The following is a 23,348-nucleotide window of genomic DNA, read 5'->3' on the forward strand; positions in this document are numbered from 1 at the left end:
CTCTCAATGCCTTTGTCTCTGCATCCAATGTAGTGACTACTTCCCCACAGTGGTGCGGGGCACATGTAAAAAGCTGCTGCCTCCAGATTTCCAAATGGAAAGCAAATATATTCTCTTCCAGTCTTGGATCTCCATATTTAAAGAATATCTATTAACCTTCTATCTTCTCATACCAAAAAGATAGGGAAATGACAGAGTCACCTTTATCATCCACACTGGCTTCCAACAGTATTCTTTCTCTAGCTATTGCTCTTTTCCCTCAGCATGGAGCTTCTTGTACAGAACTCAAAGGCTACACATTCAACTTTTCCCTATTTTACTACTGGATCTAAATTTTTGAACCTAAAAGCACAAAATTTCTCACTTTTTTTGCTCTCTCATTCCACAGTGTCCTAGATGGGAAAGAACAAACAAACAAAAACAAACAAACAAAAACAACTCTGGGATACAAGTGAATGAAGGGCAAGCAGGTATTAATGCTAGTTAATACTTGAAAAGTATTGTCCCTCCCCCAGAGGGTCAAAGTCCTTTACATGGTTGACTATATTTATGAATACAAGGAACTAGAAAAGGGTTAGTTGAAGAATATTACAATAGAATAAAGCAAGAACAGAGAGAAGGCAAAAAAAAAAAAGGGTAATAAGTTGATAAGGAAAAATAGAGAATAAGAGTAAAGAATACAGTTGTAGTAAGAAATAGCAGACAAGAGGAAGCAAACAAAAGGATGGACAAGAGAAGGGAGGGGAAGATATAAGAAGTGATGGAAAGACATGGAAAGAGAGAGATAAGAGAATGGGGGAGAAAAAGGAAACTTCAATGAAGAAAAACATGCAAAAGAGACAAAACAATAAAATTTTCAGAGGAGGAAAACATTTAATTTTCAAATTCCTAACTGGCACAAACAATATCACATGGCAGTCTGAATCCACTCTCCTGATTCCTTCTGCTGCCTGTAGGATGTTTTCTGATTCTCAGCTTTGGAGCCATCCATTTTAAGTATATATAGCTAGATAAGTACAGATAGTACAACTTTTAGCCTAAGTCGCTGGTTCACAAAAGCTAACTACTTTCCCATTTTTTTAGTGTTAAGTGAATCCCAGACACTTATCTAAAGGGCTTATGCAGGTTATCTCATTTAATTCTCATAGCAACTGTGTGTGTGAGAGAGAGAGACTATTCTTTTTCCTACTTTACACATTAAGAAATTTGAGGGTTAGGGTGAATTTATCCAAAATGCAGAGCTAGCCAACAATGAAGCCAAAATCCAAACCCGACAATTGAACTCCAGATCCCCTGACTTCTTAACTGCTTAGCTGCATTTTTCAATTTCCCAAATCATCCAATTAAACAACCCACCTACCTACCTTGAATTTTATCTATGACAGTAATATAATGTTTGATTTAGGCCATGGTCTGGGTGACTGTTACAGTTTCCTTTGGTGTTGATTCCAAGTTCAAAGTTCCTTATTCGAGTGGCTGTGTTACTGATCAACAGAATACATGCTTATTAAAACAAATCATAGGCAGCAAGCCATGTTTGGGTGCAGTTAGGAGCTGTTACTTTGTGGTCTGAAGAAAAGTTGTATGTTTAAATCTGTGCAGGACACAGCATATCTCCACTGAGGTGAGTATCACGTGTGTTGGGGGTAGAGAAATTGCAGAGTCCTGATACTGAAATGGATTATGATATAGGAGGATAATTCTTATGCCAGGAATTACAACTGTTCTTTACTCGTCGTAAAGACACTTGAGGGATCTTAGCCACACACCCAACATTCTTCTCAACAATGAAGACATAAAAGAAACATGGCTGGGGCTGGGTGCTGAATTCAGGGGGGCTCACTCTCCAAGCGCAGGTGAAAAAAATAGAAGCTTAGCAGGGTTTGTGGAGTTTTCTCTGAGACAGGTCAGTGATGATGTTATGAAAACTCCCTCAAAAGTTCATGACCCACCTTCAATGTGATTTTTTTTTTGTTCCCTATGTCTTCCAAGATGCTCCAGTTTGAATGATATATTGTATTTATAACCTTATCTCATGACATATGGCTCCTTGAGAGCTCAGATGGCCAAACATTCAGAGTCTGGAAGTCCTGAATTTACCTTCCAAGCTATCATCTTTGTTGCCTTAGGCAAGGTCCATCTAAGCTCTCAAAGGCTCACTTCCCCCATCTATAAAATGGGGATTATAGAAATTATTAACCTATAGTGTTCTTATGAGTATTAAGTGAATTTGGTATGGAAAGTGCTTGATATACTCAATACATTTCAGCAATGATAATAATAATATTCATCATTCTTTTTGGTAACCCCAGCACTTAGATCTTGCATAGCAAACTCTCAACAACTGTTTGCTAAATGAATGAATCCTATGATATAGGAGTAAACATTATATTATTGTATGTGTATATTAATTAAAAATGACAAAGTAATGGTGGAATATAAAAACCGAAACAATGCTCTCAACTCACATCAAGATTCATCATTTTTGGAAAGCAATTACCTACAAAACATTACTCTGCAGTGCTTCTTGGCTTAATGCTTCCTTCAGTGTTTTAAGAAACTAAGGCCAAAAAAGTGAATGTTTAAGATGGTGGTAGCTCCAGCAATCTACAAGTCTCATGGTATCCATGGAAAGCTTAGAATGATCATTCCAATAAAATTATAAACCAATAATGAGGTCCTTGATTGATTTACTCTCACTCTGGTCAGAGAATTTTATCAAGAGCTTCTACAAAATAGCTGTGTTCTTTACCATTCCTTTTCTGACATAAATCAATGACTCACTTAAGCTAACTCCGTGTGTTGTATTGCTAATACACACACACACACACACACACACACACACACACACACACACGTTGAACAAACTTATTCTGTTGGACATAACACTAAAACCACATTGCATATATCTACTAAAATTGAGAATCAAATGACTACATAATTAAACAGCAAGAACCACGTTAGTGTTAATGGTGCATCAAACATTTTTTTGATAAGAGAACCTTGTTTATATCTTGTTAAAAGAGTCATCTACATTGACTTAAAACTATTTGGACTTCCTTTACTGATTTTGACCTCTGAGAGTCTTTGAAATTCCTTATTTAGATGTGGACAAAGCAAAACTAAAAAATTCAAAGAAAGCATCTTTTCCCCTCACCCCCAGGACAGCTGAATATTAGACTATTTCCAGCTGTGATGCTTATTGCAAAATTTTAAGGCAGTTTATTTTCTCAATCTTTGTATAATTTGTCACTTCAAAAATCAGGCTCCTTATTAATCATCTCTGTACATTTTCTAGTTTTAAAAAATATACTGTTTTTACACTCTGTCTCCCATAATTGCATCTGGTGTTGTGAGTCCACTAATATGTCATTAATATGTCACCATGGTATGTCCTTCATTAGGGTTAGGAGTATGTACTAACTTACTTTGATGATCAGAAAACTGAAACACAGCTTCTTCCAACATGTAACAATTTCAGCATTTGAAGATTAGTACTTTTACAAAGCTGAATTCCCTCAAATTAGATGACAAAAATTATGCACTGGCAACACTGATGAAAGTATTTTTGTTGTATATGTTGATTTACTGTGATTCCAGTTTATAAGAAAGATATCTTTTATACTGTCATAATTAAAGTCTCAATAGAAGATGAGACTATCACAGACACTTAGATTTTAATTTTTATTCTGTTGGAAAGATCATGTCACACTATTCACTTCTCTGTTTTCAGTTACAATAATGCATGGAAATACCACAAGGTTCCCTCTTATCCACGTCTTTTCAATTTTTCCATGAAAGGCTTATTTAGTGATGATTAAGGTCTTGGAAGACAGATTGTTTACAGAGTAGAGGCAGTATTGCCAAATATAGGCTGCGGTGCTTTGCATCTTATGAATTTAACGATGAGCTGCTCAACCAAGAAGGAGGAATTTCATTTATGAAAGGCCATCTGCATTTCAGGTCTCTTAACTGAGCCAATCCTTCTTCCCCACCCTCTGAGGAAATGACATCTTCATACAGAGGTTAGTTCTTGGCTAACAAGGTCATCGAAAAATGAGGCTTGACTAGATTTTCTTGTAATTAAATAATAAACGCAAAATAACTGTGGGTCCTCATCAGCTGATCAAGAGGGATATATGGTTTCAGAGATGTCGGTTTCAAGACTCTGGTTAGGGGCTAATTTCTCTGAAGTGTTGATTTGGTTCTTTTCTCTTGTAAGAATGTATAGAATGATAACCCAGCTGTGCCCTAACCATATGTTCAGATTCACACAAAAGTCAAATCAGCTTTCTTTTTCCAAATTACTTCCTCCCTTGATGTATGGACCTTATTTATAACCTCCCTTTGTGCAGCCATAACACTATCACATAGGGCTTAGTTTCTGAAAACCATAGCAATTGCCTGAAAATTGATTTGATGTCTTTTGCCCATCCCTCCCTTCGGTCCCTGAAGACATTTTAATATGAGCCATGACATTATGATGGATGAAATCTGGCATTTTACTGTAGCAATGCTACTCCCATGTGGAAAATAACAGCTTGTTCAAAAGCTGGTCTTCCAGCCAGATTTAGGATATACAGTAAGACACATTTCCAATCTTCCCCCTTTTCTTTCCTTTCAAAATATCCTTCCCAAGCTTCTTTGTGTTATCAAATTCTCCAGGTGCGACAGGTTGAGGCTGGTATGACACAATGCGAGTGATATATGTCACCAAGAGACAGGGTTAAATGTGAGTAGGAAACCATCTATATGTTTGAACAGAGAATAATTTTCCAATACAAATTCTACTCTGCAAAAATACCAAATTTCTGCTGATTTGTTAAATAATTACACCTTTTAATGATATATTTTAAGGCTGAAAATCTAATGCCGGTAGAACAGATTGAAAAAAAATTCATGAGCTTATTCTTTCATAAACCATATGTTCTTATTTATACATTACAATCTATATTTTTTTAACTTTCACATTAATTACCACAGTCAAATTCTTCAAGGATAATGAATACAACTGTGTTCACAAATCTCCTAATCAAAAGGGGGGGGGGAAGCTATTCAAGATGCCAGCAGTGTGTGCAATTCCTACTCCTTATATTTAATAATAGGTCTATCTTGGACCTTGGAGTTTTAAATATACAGGGTTGTAGGACATCTCAGGAGATGATTAGCTGCAACCAGGTTTCTATTTACTCTCGGTGTTCTGTACAGACCCAAAGCCCCTACTAAAATGTAATGGTTGTCATTAGGAAATTGTGGAAATGTATTGGGATGTAAAGCATTAGTATCCGAATACATGAAACTAGTGTTTATGTTCTTCACTAACAGAATTCAATACTTACCTGAAGGCCTGCAGTGAGCAGTCGAGGTTGCAGTTGAAAAAGAAGCATGGCTTGGGGTGGGTGCTGAATTCAGGGGGCTCACTCCCCCAAGTGCTGCCCCGATGAGCTCAGTCCCGCTTCATCTCTGCTCTCAGGCCCCCACACCCCCTCATGTTTAAGACAAGGTAATCATTGTTAATAAACAGATGACCCAGTGAATTATGTAGCCACACTCATCATTTTAATATTCACGGGACAGTGAACTTAAAATCTAGTTCATGACACTGACATTTTGTATCGGTCCAGTTTACTTTTGCGCATTAATTTGACTTAATTTACTTTCCAGTTTCACTTTTATTTTGTTCACTTTTTGCAGCTACCTCCTTCAAATTCCTTTGACAACCTGAGAATGTCTTGCAGCTGAACGTAATATTAATTACATTTCAAAGCAAACCTTTATTCATTTGGGGACAATCTGTGAAACAGAAATCTGTGACTGAAGCTGCTGCCAAGCCAATTACTGCAAAATAACTCAAATATGCCTCGACAGATTGCATTTTTCCTATTGTTAGATTGTTTATTCCGTAGATCAAAAGTCTACATTTGCTTTAATTAAAATGAACTAACTCACATAGTTAAAAATATCATCCGTTCCTTGGAACCATATATGGGTTTATGTATAGACAAAGTGCACTAATAAAAGTCTCTGGATTTTTTTTTAACTGTGTAATTCTGTTTCTTTTTTTCTAGATGTTTCCAGGCTTTCTTTATGTCAAAGCATCCTTTGTATGAACAAGCCAAAGAAGAAAGAACTAATCAGCACTGAAGACCAGAGAGCAAGGAAATTATTCACCGCTCAAAGAAATTCACCCTAGGCACACATCAAATTGCATCTCACATGCAGAAGAGATTGGTGAACTCCGATAGGTTCAGGATAAGCACCTGACGTTCAGATGCTTGTATCTGAACTTTATCTGAATGATCCAGATTTCTTAGTTACAAAATACAAGGCTGAGAATTGCTATTATTGTTGTTGTTATTATTATTGTTATTACTTTCTAAAGCTCACAAAGCACTGTTATATGAAGTTTAGAAATGCCCCTGTTTAGGATGAAATAACATCAATATATTACTCTAGGAAAGAATACATTTTTAAATTTTAACAGTTATGAGATATATATATTTAAAACCTTTCATAGACTGTCACAGCATTTTTGCGTTTTTGCAATTCTGCCATTCAGAAGTAAAAAGGTGGCTTCATAGTCCCAAATATCACTATCTTTTCATTTTTTTCTAAGACTATATATATATATATATATATATATATATATATATATATATATATATAAAGGAGCACATTTAAAGTCCATAAAGGATCTGTAAAATAAAATTACTATCAGCTGAAAGGCCCTCTTTGCCTTCAACAATATCTGACAAACGACTTCTCTTTTCCTTCAGGAGGTTTTGGTAACACTTAAGGAGAAATCTGAGCAGTTCACTTTGGCAGGGGAAAGAAACTCAATGGCACAGGCTCTGTGAAGTTTGAGCTTTAAACAAGTGTGGCACCAGCCAGGGAAAGAACAATGGAGAGTGCGTGAACAACACAAACTGGGCTAGAAAAATGTAGACTCAGTTCTTTTCTTCTCCCTTGCAGGAACCCCGACTCAAAGTCAGGTCCTGTTTACTGGTACCGTGGGTGAGAAGGGAAAGTGTTTTCAAACACACAGTGCCCTGGGCTCTCAGCACCACTGATCAAAATGGTCTCTGAGCTCCTTGGCTTCGGTGGATTTCAATAATCTGCATCCATGGGCTACCCCGTTCCTCTTCTATTTCTGTAGATGTGACAAAGTCACTGGTCAATAGGTTGGCTTTCTATCGCATGGTTCTGTTCTGGGCTTTTTTTTTCCTCCTGGCACCACATCAGACTCAGGAATTTTCTGTATTCCCATTTTCAGCAGATGATGTGAGATGCCCTCAAACAGAAATGGTTGATTCATCTTTCTCTCCCTCCCTTCTCTGACATAAGGGAGAAGACCAGTTCAGGCTGCCACAATGAAATGCCATAGACTGGGTGGCTTCAGCAACCAAAGTGTACTCCTCACAGGTCTGGAGGCTGGGAAGTCCAAGATCAAGGAGCCAGCATGGTTGAGTCTGGTGAGAACTCTCTTCTTCGCATGCAGTCAGCCACTTTCTTGGTGTGTCCTCACATGGCAGAGAGAAAGCCAGCTGTGGTTTCTTCTTCTTCTTCTTCTTCTTCTAAGGCATCTAATTCCATCATGGAAGCCTCACTCTCATGACTTCACTCCCTGAAGGCCTCAATTCCATACTTTGGGGGAAGTGCTTTGACATACGAATTTGGTGCCAGGGCTCTAACACTCGCTCAATAACAAGAGCTATTTTGTTCTGCTCCCTTCTGACCCCTCTCCTAGAGCGAACTCACAGGAATTTGCATACTTCACTTCTGACACTAGCCACATGTATCTGCTGGAGCTGCACCCCACTCTTTCTCTTTGCACCTACAAAATTGGAAGTAGTACACTCGGATGTTTGAAATCTGAAACTCAGGTCTAAGTATTTCTGACCATAGGCATCGACAAAACTCTGATGTGTGTGTTTCCGGTGATTAATGAACCAAAGGTGATATTCAACAATACTGAATAGAATTCCAAGAATAATAATCCTTTTTGGCAGAAGAAATGATCGAACTATCAGCCAACTTGGAAATATGACAGTATTTTAAAAATAATAATCCCTATCCTATACAGATTGCTAAAGAATGTGAAACGTGTTTGGCTATGCATAACCTCTCCCTTCAAAATGCCTATCACTCTTTAAAAATCCACCTAACACTGTAGAATCCTGGGGAACGAATAAAAAGTTGAGAAGGTCACAAATAATCTTAGCTTCAGAAAGGCTCACCATTCTAGAATACAGATTTACATATGTATGTGTGTGGCAGCCTTGGGCTTGCACTACTCAGGTCCCCTTCAAGAGACAACCTGCTGCACCAAGAGTAGGTAGCTGACATCTTCCGGATCCACCCCCCAGGCTTGGGATCAAGGCCTCAGTCTCCCTGGGTTGTCCCTAGCTAATGACTGTGCTTGGTAGGAGTACTGGAGTCAGCCATAAGGGAGCTCTTCTAACAGACAATCTTCACTACCATCACCCCAGCAAGAATCTCTCAGAATTGTGCTACAGTCCTTCCCTCTCATCTTTCACAGATGTCAGACCAACATTGCCACTTCTGCTCCCTTCTCCTTTACCCTTCACAAAGGTTTACACCAATGAATTCCTGCTTGGCATGGATTCTGTGGAGGAACAGAGTTGATGCAGTATGTGTATCCATATGTATACATCCTCATAAAGATGCAAACACACGTGCATGTGTTGATACATACACATTTACATTTTTACAAACATATGAATATAGATACAGATATATAGACACATAGATATATAGATATAGGTGTACATGCACACCTAAAAACACATTTTTTTAACCCAGCAGCCTGCATTTCAAAAGTTAACTGACCTCACACAGACATGCTAAGAGTACATGAAAGATAATAGGTTTTTCTTTCACTCTCTTGATATTCTTATTGATAGGCAAGAAAGCATTCTTACGTGTGTTAAGTGGGTACGTCATAATACTTATTAATGGTATGATTGTTTATATTAAGAAAGGCAAAGTGAAACTAAGTTAAAACTGTGGTTTATAGGACTAGTATATCTATTCAATTAAAGAGTCTGGTTTTTGGTAGGAATTCAGAGAATATACTTATTTTCTAGTTTTAAACTGGTGTTTGTTGATGTTATAAGGATTCCATCTTCTATGAATAATCTTTTATAAGAATGTTACCAAGGACTAAGCCTGCCCTAGAATAAGAAAGATATTTATTTTTACCCAAATAGAAGTTGACATTTATCAAATTACTTTTAAGAATCTTTCAATACATCTTCCTTGAGCATTGATAGATTTCAGGCTAGTCATGGCATTTTCAGTAAATTTATCTCATGGTATGTTCATGACTATCAATCTTTTGATTAAAAATCCATGATTTTGAAACTACATTTTGCTGAAATTCCTGAAACCAGCTCAGACATATAGTTTCAAATGAGATATTTGGGGAACATCTTAACATAGAACGTAATTCCATATGATATTTATTTCTGTATTTTAGAGTGGTGTTTACTTTATGCCTAATTTAAAATGTTTCCATAACTTGAGGATTGACGTGAGGATAAATTTCCATGATACATTTAAGAGTATGCCTTTATATAAATGTAGTGAGTTAATACATCTGCCTGAATACGTGCCATATTATACATTCTTTTCTTTCAAAATGTATCACGTACCTTTTTCAAACTTGTTACATGAACATCCAATCAAATTTATGGGATTAAAATAATTTTATAAAATTCAATTTTTTAATGAAGGTAAGAGTACATTAAGCAGAAGCATCCTTTTTTAAAATCTGAATTTCTCAGGGTCTTTCCAGCACTCTTGATTCAACAGTCATGACGAGAGCTTGGAAAATTCTATCAGGCTTAATCAGAAAAATTTAGTCCATCTGTTGACTATGAAATATACTTTCTGAAAACCACACATTTTAAAAACAAGAAGGAAAATATATTTCATGTTATTTCACACATGTTAAGTGTCAAAAGACCTAAAAGGAACAGGTACTCTTTCAATGCTTGTTGAAGCAGAAATTAAAATTTTTAGTGAAGCATTTACACAAAAGTAAATTTGTTACCTTTAGGTCTTTTACTGATGCAGCTATGAAAGGAAAATATTACATTTTCTTTTTCATCTCAATGTATTTTATTGAAAATTAGATTATGTATACATGTTGGAAAATGATAAATTACTTGAAATTAAACGGAGTTAAGGAGAAAGTATAAGATAGAAAACACTATCATGAGAACTGTCCTTCCCCCCCCCCCCCCTTGTGTCATTGTTGACCTCTAGGACTTTGATGTGTTCTTAACTAGCTCTGAGAAGCAGCACATTCAGGTTGGTTGTTCAAGTGGATGAGGTGAGCTAATACATGTAGATTATAAAACATTTGCAATTCTTTTGAGAGAGAAAAAGAGCATATTTTAAAAGTTGATAAAACCCTAAAACTCTCTCTCTCATCCTGGACTTCAAACAGTTCTTCATAAATCAAAATGTAAGAAATATCTAAATGAAACATAGGGGTATCATCATATCCCTTAAATTTATGGGGTTTTTTGAAGTTATTAATAGTTATGGGAGCCAATCATGGGAAAAATATTTAGAAATTTTGGAGAAAAATGATGTCACCAGTGTCCTTATCTATGCCCTCTGTAGCTGAAGATACTTAGACAAACAGGTTGCCAGCCACATACACTTTCTGGAACAATGGGGTTGGCAGGTAGCAAAGCAGCTAAAGAGAGTTTGAAAGAATGGGACTGGGAACCTAACGGCCCAAGCACAGATTCCAAAGACAACGCCTTTGTCCAATTAAGCATCAGAATCACTCAAATATCTAGTGATCTGGAGAATTATCTCACGATGGACAAGAGGCAAAAGTAGGGTAGGTTAAGCAAAAATAGCTACGAATCTCTACCTGTACTCAACATTTAAGTAAGCTTGGATTCCTCTATCAGACATTTAAACACCGTTATGGACCAAATGTTTGTGTTACCCCGATTCCCACATTGAAGTTCTGGAGACGGGGCCTTTGGGAGGTAATTACAGTTAGATGAAGCCATGAGGGTGGGGCCCTTATGATGGGATCAGTGCCCTTAGAGGAAGACACATCAGGGAACTTGCTCTGTCTCCTGTTCTTCACCATATGAGAACACAGTTAGAAGGCAGACATCTGCAAGCCAGGAAGAGAGCTCTCACCAGAAACCAAATAGGTCAGCACACCTTGATCTTGGATTTCCAACCTCTAGAACCATGAGAAATATGTTCTTGTTGTTTAAGCCACCCAATCTATGCTATTTTGTTATGGCAGCCAAAGCTAATGAGTACACTTTTTTTCTCCCCTTTGGTTCACCTGTGTATTTTTTTTTCCTGTTAATTTTTAAACCAAAGAAAAAGACAACAACACATATTGTAAATTCCAGCTATATTGTTAATAATCCTACTGTAGTGAAACTGAAAACAACAGTCTGATTTTAGAAACTTAACACAACCCTGATTTATGTAAGTTTTTAAGGGACAGGGAAAGAAATAAATATCAAAAAGGGTGAGCATGCATATCCCATGTATTATACTCTTAAAAATCTACTGTCCTCATCAAGAAGGCATGTGTTTTTTTTAGAAGAGACCCACATGGAAAACTGGTGAAGGATAAGAAATAGCTTTGTCACTCAATCAATTTTAATGGAATAATGGATATTTTGGCCAGATCTTCCTTACATCCACAGGACCTTTCCTGGAAGGTCTCCTGGCTCTTGTAGTAAGTCGACTTTTCCCCAAGCCCACTTCACTAAGTCACCTAAAACCAGGTGACTTCTACACACAAATAAAGGGATATTTTTCTCCGTAATTCTTAATCTGGAAAATCTGTATTTTTTCTTATTTTATTTGTTTACATTTATCTTGCTATAGTCTAAACTGACTATGCTAATTCAGATTCTTCAAATAAAACACAGTCAATCCAGCAAAGACTTGCTGAACAAACAGGTGATGGGCTGTTTCACATACTGGGTAGACTTGGGGTGGGGTAGATTCAAGTACAGTTGGATTCATGGTTCACACAGGCATTCAGAACTTGGTTTCTTCCTTCTATGCTGGTTTCAAACTCGATGTATCAGCTAGATGGTGGCAGTAAACTCAGCTTCAAGCCCAGATAGGGATGGTTCCTTGCACTATTTCAGAGGGTTTAACAAAATTTTCATGATTTATTATCTCTGAAGCGATAACATGCCCATCTCTGAAGCAATCACTGTGGCCTGGCGGCTGTGCTGCTCTCACTGATCAAGTACGAGTGACATGATTTCCTTGGGTTCACAGAACCACCGTGAGTAGAGGGATTTTCAAAATGAAAATAAGCCATTAGCAAAAGCAGAGCGAGAAGACACCTATTGGTTCCTGAACAAATACTTCCCGGAGTTGAAGGCTTCTGGCTATTAAGCCACAATTACTCCCTAATATCCCATGAAGACAATACCTTAACCTTCATTTAAGGCGCCCACCTCATCCACCAAGGAGTGGGACCACTGCTTCTCAGCAAAGTTTAGGATCTTCAAGTAATCAGAAGTATCTCCTGATGCATTTAAAATTCAGAGGAGGAGAGAAAAGAAAACAAAAACCAAAACCCAATGCCACTTCCTATCTGAGAAAAGGAGGAGGGATTTGGGGCCATGCTGTCTCTTGGTTCCTCTAGACCTAAACAGTGAGAACCCACTGGCAGCAGAGGGAGTTTCTTAGATTCTCTCCAGGTTTGCCCCAGATGCTGCTTCTCAGGGGGCATCTCCCATACTTGTCATATAGGAGATAAAAATGTGATTATGGGACCTTTTGACATGTGATGGAAGGACCCAAAAAGACCTTGGGTGCATGTGAGAATTGAACTGATACTGTGGACAAGCAAAGTTGTCATATGGGAAGAGTAACAAGAATATCAACAAGAGTGATGGGGTGGGGGATAAAAAAAGAATGGAGATAAAATACTATGAGAGAAAACTGGAAGAGTAAATATTCAGTCTGTGAATTATAAAGGTTTCCAAGGAACATTTGGAATGAAAGATATTCAAAATCAGTTGACACAAAATCAATAATAAAAAAAAAATTAAAAGAAACTTTTATTATGCTGAAAACAATTAATATACAAATAAAACCTTTGATGGAGTTTGGCAAAACCAATGGGGAAAAGATACATACATCTGTTCATACTAGAAAAAATGTTGAATTCTAGGAATAAAGAATTGTACACATTTAGGTGTTAAAATACACACAAACACATGATTAAATGTTAAAAACAGATTGTTTCATTCTTCCTCAAAAGTGTAAAAATATAAATTAAACTGCCTCCAAAGTCTCCAAAATATGGAGTATGAAGATAGGGCAGGCTCAGTTTCAAAGTAAGGAACATAGTGATCTAAAAATGTTATAGTGTGCTAAGGTGTCACTTGTGTTTAAAAGTAACTGAAAATAACAAAATGAGAGTTTAAATCATAAAACAAAAAACAGTAACACTTAAATAAAACTCACTATATATTAGTCCCTGTTTCAAAGAGTTTATACTTATGGACTCATATAATTTTTGCAACAAACCTGTGAAATACGTACTATGTTTATCACATCAATAGATGTGTCCAATTTCAGGAAAAGTTAAGTAACTAAACCCATACTGATAATGCATAGGAACCAGAATTCAATCTAGGCATTTTGGCTCCAGAGTCTACACTAAGATAAAGTGTTTGAGGATCGGCATTGGGAAAAAAAAAAAAAAAAAAAAACTTTGAAGATGCACTCTACCAAAATAAGAGGTGAATTGAAACTAAGAACTTAATTCTGTGAAATTTGGAAATATAAAAATACTGCTCTATCTGACCTTACTATTAACAAAAGGATTTTGAGGCCCAGGGGAAAAATATAGGTACAAGGTAAACCGGGTAAAGTAGGAATTCTATAAACAAAGCGTTAACACACATTATTTTTGGGCATAAATTATTGATTGTACTTCTAATTTTCCGTATTTTTAAGTTTGTATTGGTTAGACATGATTCCCTTTAAAACAATAAGAATAAACTCTTTTGATATGCCTGTTTGTATGATTTGCATTACTGTTGTCTTTTGTGTTGAAATCATAGGAGAGTTTAAAGGATTAACATATAAAATTGCTAAACCACTAATTCTGATGGAGTTGGACCCTTTGTACCCATCTTGGGTTATATGATGTCAAAGAAATGTAGTAGCTATGTTTCATGTCCTGACCAGATGCTATGGGAATAAGAACCTAGCACAGGTGGGTATCTGTGGAAGAATTAATATTTTTACTTTTTTTAAAATTGTAATTTGTTTCCCTATGTTGATTTGTTTTATATACAGCCAAAAGATCAAAGTCACTGTGAAGGTGGAAATATAGGACCTTTTTCCAACTTGTTAGATAAACTGGACTTTCTATTTCCCACCTCTTCAGAAAATGAATAGAGCGTACGACCAACTGATTTGAACTTATACTCATTTTTGCCAAAAGAAAGAAAAAAGGCACATATAGCCTCAGAGCAGGATTTATAGCCTCGACTATTATGATAGGAGTCTTATCATTAGACTCAAAAGAGTTCTACAGAGGCTAGTCCCTACTCCTTATGCCTTCCAGGAACAGGTTGTGACAGGGTCCCAACATGACTGAATGTCATTCAAGATGTGGGGAAATAGGTTCTACCTACATAAATGCACTAGAAAAAAGCTTAGGAGGGAAAGCCACCACCATGGGGTGAAAGCACCCAAGGTTAACTAGTGAGATACTATAATGGGATCATGAGTAACTTGTTATATCACCTGCAGGAAATTACTTTCCATCTGATGCCAGTATACTATTGTGTTTAGATCACAAGCTCCACTTGCCCCCCAGACCCTTTGCTTCTTACACACACGTTTATCTGATTGTATTCTCCATGTTCACATGTGTAAGATATTGTTTTCTTTATGTTCACTGTGAGGGTAGTATCTTGTGAGTTCAATAAATACAGAGACAAAACTGTATTACTCTTTGTGGCTCTTGACTCCTTTTGGACATTAGCCTCTCTTGTATTCAATTCTGTGTCCGCTCTCTTTCTGGACAAGAGAGAACTCCAGACTCCTAGTCTGTGACACAAAGACCTATAAATGGATGAAAGGTGGTACCTGAGAAACACACTTTTTCTAAGATGTTTGAATGGTGCAGATGGATAGATGCTACATGATGCTTCCTAACCTGCAGAGATGGTGTTAATTGGAGAGTATGTCTAAAAGAATTAACACTTAAGAGTGCTCAATATACTAATTTTATGTGGATTAGTAAGGGAATCAGTAAACCTATCAGGTGAGGAAAGGTGTAAATTTTCATTAGTAACTTGAATCTGAACTGGACCTTTCCAATACACCTGGAAAAGAGGCAAAATGAAAGCTTTGTATTTCTTTGTGCATAAATGATTTCTTCCTGATCTTAAGCCCTGCTTGTACATAAACACTTGAAGTAATTTCCTTCACTGTTCCCTTTCTGGAAATTCTAGCTCAGCTTGATTCAAACAACAATGGACATCTTTTCTGATGAGATGGTTTCTCTTCAAAGTCTAAAATATGGTTAGTAATGAATATTGTGTTAGCATCTCTCTGTAAGTTAATGTCTTTGGATCCTTTTTCCAAAGTCTAGAAGATGGTTGGATATTACATATATATACATAAAGTATATCTATCTACCTATATATGTATGTGTATGTATATACCCACATATATACACATGTACATGGATAAATATATACAGATGGGTAAAATGTACATATTTTAAACAAAATTATAGAGAATTTCATAGTTTAAATATTGTGTATAATATACAGTATACGTATGATTAAATTCTTATGAACTATGATATAATACATTACAATATATTCATACAGTAGCATAAACAAGTTACCTAACAAAGAACAATCTTAATAATTAAAAGCTTACTAATGTCAAAGCATACATGCTAATTAGAGGCAGCAGCATGTTACATAGATAGCACAAGAAAATTTCAGACAGATGTCTAAGGTCAAGAATCATATCTAAATATCATCTTACTCTACAGGTGTAGCCCAGGGCTTTGCATGGTGAAGGTAGGCAATGCAATTATGTGCTTCTAATATGTGAGAACAGACATCAGCGGTCAAGAAGCCAACCCTACATAATCTCAGTCCAAGGGGATGAGAGGTGGTGAATAGAAAGCATCCCTCACAGGGAGGCACATGTGATAAGGAAAAAAACATTTTTTTTTTTTCAAGAGCAGGTGAAAGACGCTGGCTGTAACATGCAAGAAGAACCTAGATAAAACATATGTGTCTCTATACTGTGGAGCTGGTAGAAAGCAAGAGCACTCTTCAAGGGCCAAAGAGCAAACAAAACAACAGCATGGGGAAGAAAAATAAACAAAATAAAAACAGTGACATTTAAGAACAAGACACAACAATATGTTGTTTGTAAGACATAAAACTAAAATAGAAGGAAACATAAATATTAAATGTAAAAGGACAAACACATAGAACAATATCAACCTAAAGTAAGTGGGTATAGCTACCTTACTATGAAACAAATATAATATAAAATCCATTATTTAGGGCAAAAGCTCATGCCAAGCATTTTAATTAAATTTCATAAGCCTAAAATATTCTAAAAATAGGGGCGCCTGGGTGGCGCAGTCGGTTAAGCGTCCGACTTCAGCCAGGTCACCATCTCGCGGTCCGTGAGTTCGAGCCCCGCGTCGGGCTCTGGGCTGATGGCTCGGAGCCTGGAGCCTGTTTCCGATTCTATGTCTCCCTCTCTCTGCCCCTCCCCCGTTCATGCTCTGTCTGTCTCTCTCTGTCCCAAAAATAAAAAAATAAAAAAACGTTGGAAAAAAAAAAAATTAAAAAAAAAAAAATTCTAAAAATAGATATAGCAAAAACTGATATAACTATAGGAAAAAATGGGCAAAACCATCATCATAATGAGAGATTTCACTATCTCTGAAAACTTACTGGTAGGTTAAGGAGAGAATCAAGGATGCTATAAAAGATTTATTTGATTTATTATTATCAGATTTATTATTAGCACGATTGACCTCATGTATCTATTTATAACCCTGTATCCAATTATACATATTTTCCCAAGCAAAGATGGATTTTTTTTTATGTTTATTTTTGAGAGAGAGACAAAGTGTGGTGGGAGGGGGCAGAGAGAGGCAGAGAGAGAGAGAGAGAGAGAGAGAGAGAGAGAGACAGACACAAAGAATCTGAAGCAGGCTCCAGACTCTGAGCTGTCAGCACAGAGCCCGATGCGGGGCTCGAACTCATAAACCGCAAGACCATGACCTGAGCTGAAGTTGGACACTTAACCGACTGAGCCACCCAGGCGCCCCAAGATGGGTATTTTTCAAATGACCATTTACATGACACAGAGTAAGTCAATAAATCTCAAAAGAATAGGCACATACGAGGACCACAGTGCAATTAAGTTTAAAATCAATAACAAAAAGTTAACACTTAAGAAACATACAGTTAAAAATTTCAGACCATATAAATACACAACTTATTAGTAAAATAATCGTAAGTTTTAAAACACTTTCAACTTTATAATAAAAATAGTAAAGATTAAATTTATGAAAAAGTCAAAACAGGAATTTCAAAGAACATTTAGGCTTCTAAACGTCTACACGGTAAGGAATGAAGGTTGAAAACGAGTTATAAAGTTAGTATTTCAATAGAAATACAAAGTGGAATGAGGGAAAAATAAGAACAGAAATGAAAGAATGTAAAACTAAGCACACAACAGCATTGATCAAGAGAGTAAACAAATGATATTTCATAAAGACTAATAAAATAGACAAATCTTTGTGACTTATCTCCGTGATAAGGAAAAAAGAAAAACACCCAGTCAACAGTTTTAGGGATGAAAAAAAAAAAGACACGAATACAGAAGTCATATACAGAAACCATAAAGATTGAAGGCATTTCCAGTTTCTTGGCAAGGCATTACTAGGTAAGAATAACTGATTCTCTTGTTACAGACAACCTAAAGAGCCTGATTTTTTTTTTTTTTAATTACTAAATAGTATTCATGGTCCAACAACATGGTGACAGATTTTCAGGCAGGAATTCAGAGATGATAAGCATTCAAAAAGGTGAGCTGGGAGGTTGCATTTCTCAGAGTATGGCAGGCCAGGAACAGCATAAGATGGTCTCAGTACCTGTTGCTAATGGTTTGAGGCAATGGGACAGAATCCTCGGGCTGTCTGGGGCCAAGAATCCCTCTAAGGCCCTTCTCTGGCATGCTTCATTCACCTTAGAGTATAACCAAGAGCTGTGGATTTTACCCTGGGACATTGGTCTGTCTCAGGAGGCATGCAAAGGTAAGACCTACTTGATGGATACTAAGTGCTGAAGGAATCAGAAATCTTATAGCTACCTAAAAATCTATAGTTTCAGTGTTCCATAGTTTATTAGTGATATCCATTTAGACTGCTTTGTTTTCACTATTACAAACAACTTACAATGAATTTCCTTCTTTTGCCTGTGTGCTAACATACCATTTTTCTAATGTAAATACCTCAAAGTGGAATTGTTGGATTATAGAATTAGCAAAAAAGTAGCAGCACATTATAAATTTAATAGATAGCCCTAAATATATACTAATACAGGAAATAACTAATTTAGGTACATTCTCATCTATACTTGATATTATTGATCATTTGAAATTTTAAAGTAGGATAGGGTAAGTTTCATCTCACGGTTTTGATTGTACTTCCTTGATTATTTGAGAACATGCTACTGTTTATTTTTATTGGTGTTATTGTTTCTTGTCTGTTTATGCTACTATTATTTTATTTTATTTCCTGTCTCAGCATATGCTATTATTTTCATTATTATTTTTGTTGTCTATTTATGCTATTTTTTAAAATTTCCTGTGAATTGTCTGGTCATAGCAAAATGTTCCTTTGTGATTTTAAATTTTGTGTCATATGAGTTTTCCTACCCCAAATTTGTAAATATGATTTTGTCTGTACAATTTTAATAGTTTTTGAGATTTTTAAAAGTACTTAAATTCATCTTTAGTCTTAGATATATATAGTATCTAGAATATTTTTTAGTATTTTGAAATAATGTAAGTCCATCTTATTTTTCTAAAGCTATAGTCATGTATGCTAACACCACTTAATTCAATGATCTGTCCTATCATTATTGATTTGAAAATGCTACCTGTATCACATGCTAAATTATCACACAAATACACACTGAACACACAATCACATGTTGTTCTATACTATAGAGTCCATCTGTTCCACTGGGTTAATTAATTGTTCTATTTCTGTCCTAACACTAAGTTGTTTAGATACAGTTTTGTAATACGATTTTTTCGAGTGTCCAAAGAAAAATCTGGTAAGCATATGTAATGTCTTCAATGCCACCATATATGTCTGTCTATATATATATATAAATATATATATATATATATATATATCTGTAAGTAGGTATAAAGATAGATTCTTCTTTCAAGAAATGCATTATAGGTTTCAACTTTTTGTATATGTTTATATACACAGACATATATACATGTACACATAAAATATATATTTTCATACCATATTGTCTTAATTAGTTTCAAACAAATGTACACAGGTGTTTATGCATTTCCTCCTATATTTTTTCATCTTCAAGAGTGTCTTAAGCACTTTTGGTCTTTTCTATTTTTTAGAATACTTTCATAAGTTTAAACACATACATGAACACATACACTGGCGTTCTGACTGAAATCATATTCAATATATACAAACTGATTTGGGAACAATTGACATATTTTGTATTATTGAGCTTCCCAATATACCAATATGGTCTATTCCCTTCTTTGATTTTCTTCAATAATGTTACTTAAGTTTCTATATCAAAGTCTTCTATATATTTTATTGTATTTTATCTTACATTTTTGGGCTCTAATTATAAATTATATATTTTTTCACATTCTATTTATTTCTGAAATATAAAAGTGATTTTTTAAATATAATTTATTGTCAAATTGGTTTCCATACAACACCCAAAGCTCATCCCAACAGGCGCCCTCCTCAATGCTCATAAAAGTGATTTTTTTTATATTATCTGCTAAACTAAGTTTTTTTTAATAAGGGATCTATTACTTTTATGATACAATCACATCTGCTTGCAAATATATTTTAATATACTTTAAAATCTCTATAACTTTTTTTGTCTTATTACAGTTACTACAAGGTCAATAAATGTTGAAAAGTAGCAATTAAACAATACCTCCAAGAGGTTGCTACCCGTAAGTGTTTTCTATATACTCTTTACCTGATTAAGAAAATTCATTCCTGGGGTACCTGGGTGGCTCAGTCCATTAAGCCTCTGACTCAGTTTGGGCTCAGGTCATGATCTCACAGTTCATGGGTTTAAGCCCCTTGTTGGGATCTGTGCTGACGGAGCAGAGCCTGCTTAGGATTCTCTCTCTCTCTGTCCATTCCCCACTCACGCTCTTGCTCTCTCTCAAAATAAAGAAACTTAGCAAAAAGAAAACTCATTCCTAATTGTAGTTTGTTATTTTTTGTTAAATCAAGAATTGATACTGAAATTTATCAAATGCTTTTTCACCAGCTGAGATGATATTACTTTTCCTCTGTAATTTGTGAATCTAGGGAATTATGTTAATTGAGTTTAGGATTTTGGATGAAATTACATTTTTGGACGAATCTGTTTGCTAATTATTTCTTGTTTTAACTTAGTAATGCTACGTTTACAATCTTAAATCAAATTTAATATTGTGATTCATCTAAAATTTTCTTTTTCCATTAAATCCATAACATTTTTTATTTACCATTGCATGTTCTCTTAACTTTGTAAAGTTGCCATAATACCTTTTTCTTAAGATTTTTACTAATGAAGCTTTCTTTTACAGAAGGATTTTTTATTAGAAATTGAATTTAGTATTTATAACATGTCCAGATTTTCTATTACTTCTGTTGTGTTTTCCTAACTTGTATTTTCTAGGATTTTACTATTTTATTTAGCTTTCAAATTTACTAGCATAATTTGTTCATCAGAACCACTTATGATTATTTTAATTTCTCTGTGATCTAGTAGACAGCCTTCTTTATTTCCCCTTTTTTGGAAACATTGCAGTTTTTAAAATGTTTATTTTTGAGAGAGAGCACGAGTTGGGGAGGGGCAAAGAGAGAGGGAGACACAGAATCTGAAACAGGCTCCAGGCTCTGAGCTGTCAGCACAGAGCCTGACTCAGGCTTAAACTCAGGAGCCTTGAGATCCTGACCAGAGCCAGTCAGATGCCTAAACAAGTCACCCTGGTGGCTCTGGAACATGTCATATTTTACCTTAGTCTTTCAGAGAATTATCAATTTTATCAGACTTTCTATGAAAGTCTTTCTTTGCTAATCTTCTCTATTGAGTATTTACATTTTATTCATTTCTGATTTTTCTATTATTTTATTACCCGTCAATTTGATTTCAATTTGCTGTCCATCTCTACTTTCGTAAATAGATTTTTGGGTAAATAATTTCAGCACTCTATTTTTCTCAATTTACATATTTAAGACTATACATTTTCCTCATAGCAAAACTTTAGTTGCACTAAAGAGCTATAAATATCAAGTGTATTTATTATCATTTATTTATAAATACTTTAGGATTTTGTTTTCATTTTTTCCTTGAATCATGGACAGTTTAGGAGTGTAATTTTTTAGAATTTCCAAATGTACAGTTTTCTTAGTGGTCTTTTTGTGGTGAAATTCCAGCTTAATCACACCATGATTAGCAACACACTATAAATGTTTTATTTCATTTGAAATGCGTGGAGATTTGCTTTGTGATGCGGCATGTGATCAATTAAAAAGGCTTCATATACACTTGAATGGAATGCATATTCTGCAGATGTTGGATGGTCTATATGTATTTCCAGTAGTGTGTTGTTTCAAGCTTCATATCATTACTGTTTTATTTTGTCTGTATGGAGAGGAGTTGTGCTAAAACCGCTCACTGTTATGAATTAATCTGTTTCTCCTAGTTACTAATCTTTGTTTTTTATATTTTATGCTATATTTTAGGCATATAAAAGGCTAGAATTTTCATATATTGGCAAAATGCAATTTTCATGCTTATGAAATATGCCTCTAGCTCAAGTAATGATTTTTTCCTTGAATCTCCTGTGTCTGGTGTTAACAGTTAAACCAATGTCTTGCAGAATATAATTTTTCCATATTTTTAAAATTTTATTTATTAGTTTATTTTAGTGGTTTTTCTTTCAAGAAACACATGATGGGTTTTGATTTTTTTATCCAGCCTGGCCATTTTTATCTTTTAATTGGAACAGTCTTTCATTTACAGTTAGTATATTACTGATATATGTAGGATTAAATCTACTTCCCCACTATTTAATTTCTGTTTGTTCTACTTGTTCTATGCTCTTTTCTCTCTTCTACTTTATCAACTGAATATTTTTCAATATTCAATTTTTCCCTATTAGGTTGGTATTTCTATATTTTACTATTTTTTTAAATTTTTTTTAACATTTATTTATTTTTGAGACAGGGAGAGACAGTATGAACGGGGGAGGGTCAGAGAGAGAGGGAGACACAGAATCTGAAACAGGCTCCAGGCTCTGAGCTGTCAGCACAGAGCCTGATGCGGGGCTCGAACTCACCGACCGGACCTTGAGATCATGACCTGAGCCAAAGTCGGATGCTTAACCGACTGAGCCACCCAGGCGCCCTTATATTTTACTATTATTTTGGTGGTTATGCTAACAGAATAAATGTCTTATCCTTTGCTTACTAAAACTGATGTAATTGAGTTTTTCTGTTAGCAGGTAATGCAAGAAAACTAGAAAACGTTACTTATATGTTCCAGATGCTAACAAATTATGTGCTATTGTTTTTGCATTTTAATTTCATATGTAAGTTTCCACAACAGGTTTCCTGCTAGAAAAATCTCAGTTTTGGTTTGTCCAAACATGTTTTTTAACCTTAATTTCTTCCTGGATTTGTTTTCATGGTATAGAATTCTTGGTGACCAGTTATTTTCTTTCAGGGTTACTCTTGTTACCTTTTTAGGTCCAGTTTTTCTTTTAAAAAAAGCTAGTTACCCTGTTTATGTTACTCTTTGAACGGAATGTTATTTCATATCCCTGGCTGCTTTAAGATGTCCTTTAGACTGGTTTTCAGTAGTTTAAAAAGCATAACTAGAAGTTTTAAAATCTTAAAAGTGATCCATAGGTACTGCTTGAATCTGTGGCTTAATTTTACTGTGTTAGTTTTTCTTAGTTTTCAGTCATATTTTATTGTCTTTTCACGTACATTAGTTTTGATTTGGCATTAG

General features: G+C 35.4%; 2 long non-coding RNA genes across 3 annotated transcripts in view; one reads left to right on the forward strand and one right to left on the reverse strand.

Annotated features, from left to right (window-relative positions):
• The window catches only part of LOC131483607 (uncharacterized), a 311,404-nt gene that overhangs the window by 281,468 nt on the left and 6,588 nt on the right, over positions 1–23,348 (reverse strand). The gene's annotated exons all lie outside the window — the stretch shown is intronic.
• Positions 1,496–6,345, forward strand: LOC131483606 (uncharacterized). Of its 2 annotated transcripts, XR_009247802.1 has the most exons (4): positions 1,496–1,624; positions 3,964–4,025; positions 4,666–4,732; positions 6,069–6,345. It is a non-coding gene; the product is annotated as an uncharacterized LOC131483606 (long non-coding RNA). The 2 variants fall into 2 exon arrangements; XR_009247803.1 differs by lacking the exon at positions 4,666–4,732.

The sequence above is a fragment of the Neofelis nebulosa genome, chromosome 8 (assembly GCF_028018385.1).
Source record: "Neofelis nebulosa isolate mNeoNeb1 chromosome 8, mNeoNeb1.pri, whole genome shotgun sequence".
Lineage (NCBI taxonomy): Eukaryota > Metazoa > Chordata > Mammalia > Carnivora > Felidae > Neofelis > Neofelis nebulosa.